This window comes from Hemitrygon akajei, chromosome 18, assembly GCF_048418815.1.
Source record: "Hemitrygon akajei chromosome 18, sHemAka1.3, whole genome shotgun sequence".
Taxonomy (NCBI): domain Eukaryota; kingdom Metazoa; phylum Chordata; class Chondrichthyes; order Myliobatiformes; family Dasyatidae; genus Hemitrygon; species Hemitrygon akajei.
The window spans coordinates 41259133-41262337 of NC_133141.1; the positions used below are offsets into that span (position 1 = coordinate 41259133).

Genomic DNA, 3205 nt, shown 5'->3' on the forward strand with positions numbered 1-3205 from the left:
AGGCATCACCTTTTGAGGATGTCCTCGATGCTGGAGAGGTTAGTGCCCATGATGGAGCTGGCTAAGTCTACAACTCTCTGCAGCTTTTCCCAGTCTTGTTTCTTGGAGCCTTCAGTGACATAGCCAATCAGAATGGCCTCTACAGTAAATCTGTAGAAATTTGTCAGAGTCTTTAGTGACATGTCAAATCTCCTCAAACTCCTAATGAAATATAGCCTAATGAATTATTGGGCACCACAGGAAAGACAATAATTGCTGATTTTTATTATTTAAAAACAAAATTGCTGGAAATCTGAAATAAAAACAGAAAATGCTAGAGATAGTCAGTAAGCCATTCAGTAACTTTGGAAAGAGAAACTAAGGGGTCTTTCTCTTCCGGCGGGAGACAAAGCGCGGCTGTGGGTGAGGAGGCGATCCGGCGCCACAAAGAGAGAGGGAAGCATGAGTCTATTAAAAAATGAGATGACTCCCAAGGAGTTGCAGAAGAGAGAGGAAGAGGAGTTTAATATGGGGCCCCTCTCTGTTCTGACACAATCTGTCTAAAATAACACACAGATCCTTATTAACTGCTGGAACAATACGAAGCTGCTTGGCAGAGTCAAGGCCTTTGACGGGCATTGCAACATGGTGTTAGAAAACGTGAAGGAAATGTGGACCGAGGTACCCAAGAAAGGGAAAAAGCAAGAAGTCAAACCCCATCAACAAGGACTGATACATCTCTAAGATGTTCCTTCGAGGGGACTCCATGATTGTCGTACTTAGGAACCCGCTGATCACAGGCAAATGAATGCCATTTTCTGAGAGATTTGTAACGTATCACATGACATAAGCAAGCAAAAGTTAGGTTTTTGGATTTATTGTCTGTATCATTGTCCCAATGATATCTGTTTAGTATCTGTTTGATATCTGTTTGACCTTTGACAAGGTGCCACACATGAGGCTGCTAAACAAGACAAGAGCCCGTGGAATTATGGGAAAGTTACATACATGGATAGAGCGTTGGTTGATCGGCAGGAAACAGAGAGTGGGAATAAAGGGATCCCATTCTGGTTGGCTGCCAGTTACCAGTAGTGTTCCACAGGGGTCCGTGTTGGGGCCGCTTCTTTTTATGTTGTATATTAACGATTTGGATTATGGAATAGATGGCTTTGTGGCTAAGTTTGCTGATGATACAAAGAAAGGTGGAGGGGCCGGTAGTGCTGAGGAAACAGAGAGTCTGCAGAGAGACTTGAATAGATTGGGGGAATGAGCAAAGAAGTGGCAAATGAATTACAATGTCGGAAAGTGTACGGTCATGCACTTTGGTAGAAGAAATAAATGGGCAGACTATTATTTAAATGGGGAGAGAATTCAAAGTTCTGAGATGCAACTGGACTTGAGAGTCCTCGTGCAGGATACCCTTAAGGTTAACCTCCAGGTTGAGTCGGTGGTGAAGAAGGCAAATGCAATGTTGGCATTCATTTCTAGAGGAATAGAGTATAGGAGCAGGGATGTGATGTTGAGGCTCTACAAGGCACTGGTAGGACCTCACTTGGAATACTGTGTACAGTTTTGGGCTCCTTATTTAAGAAAGGATGTGCTGACATTGGAGAGGGTTCAGAGAAGATTCACTAGAATGATTCCGGGAATGAGAGGGTTAACATATGAGGACCATTTGACTGCTCTTGGACTCCTTGGAGTTTAGAAGAATGAGGGGGGACCTCATAGAAACATTTCGAATGTTGAAAGGCATGGACAGAGTGGATGCGGCAAAGTTGTTTCCCATGCTGGGGGAGTCTAGTACGAGAGGACATGACTTGAGGATTGCAGGGTGCCCATTCAGAACAGAGATGCAAAAAATTTTTTTTAGCCGGAGGATGGTGAGTCTATGGAATTTGTTGCCACGGGCGGCAGTGGAGGCCAAGTCATTGGGTGTATTTAAGGCAGAGATTGATAGGTATCTGAGTAGTCAGGGCATCAAAGGTTATGGTGAAAAGGTGGGGGAATGGGACTAAAGGGGAGATTGGATCAGCTCATAATGAAATGGCGGAGCAGACTCGATGGGCCGAATGGCCGACTTCTGCTCCTTTGTCTTATGGTCTAGTATCATTTGTAATAAAAACTATCATTTTGATGAAAAAAAATTTAAAAAAGGAAAGAGAAACTGAGTTAACATATCAAGTTGATGACCTATCAAAAAATTAAAGATCATCAAACATAAAACCTAATTCAGTTTCTCTCTGAATATTTCCAATAGTTTTTGTTTTTGTTTTAAAAAAAGTCCTCAATATGCAACACACACAAAATGCTGGAGGAAATCAGCAGGTCAGGCAGCATCTACGGAAGCGAATAAACAGTCGACATTTTGGCTCAGACCCTTCTTCAGGACTGAGCAGCGAGAGAATATGTAGATGGTCATTCAGGATACTGACAAATACAAGCTAATATTTCACATTGAAAATCTTATAGCTCGGGGAAGGTTGATGCCCCATGCTGTCTGTTGTGCTCAAGGAGAGGAACCTTGGAGCACATCTTGAGCTGCTGCCTGAAAACTCTTGGAGACGGCCGATACCACAGGAGACATGACCAGGTATAGAAGACCCTCGTGGAGGCAATCTTCTTAAGGATCAATAACAGTGAACAAGCTCAAGCCTGCAATCAAGCCATCGCCTTGTGAGAGATAGAGAGCAACCAGAAGCAAGAGTAAAGCCACCCACAGAGATTCTGGCACCTGCTCCTGACTGACCTAGGGAAACAACTGAAGTTCCCACAGCACTTTGTCAAGACCACCGTCAGACCAGACATCCTCATGGTCTCAGAGGCAGCAAAATACATCATCCTGCTGGAGCTGACAGTGCCATGGGAGAAGCTCTGGAGGTGCTGCCAGATGCGAGGAACTGGACAGTCTGTTGGAGGCCGGGATGGAAGGCAAAGAACATGCCTGTTGAAGTGGGCTGCCATGCCTTCACTAGACAATCTCTTCACAGAGCCCTCAGCGCATTGGCATCGCTGGTACAAGGAGGCAGAGAGCCATCAGAAACATCACAGAGGCAGCAGAGAAAGCCTCAAGATGGCTCTGGATGAAGAGAAGATGTGTCCCAAAGCATTGTGAGAAGTATTTTTCAATAAATAGTGGTGTTGAAAGAAATTAATAGGCCAATCAAATCCATAACAACTCTCAGTGGAGTGATGCTAATTTTGTGTTCCACCTCACCTTAGTTCCCAG

General features: G+C 44.2%; 1 pseudogene; it reads left to right on the plus strand.

Annotated features, from left to right (window-relative positions):
- The first annotated feature begins 441 nt into the window (after nucleotides 1-441).
- On the plus strand, nucleotides 442-787 carry LOC140741575 (small nuclear ribonucleoprotein Sm D2 pseudogene; annotated as a pseudogene).
- The last annotated feature ends 2418 nt before the right edge of the window (nucleotides 788-3205 follow it).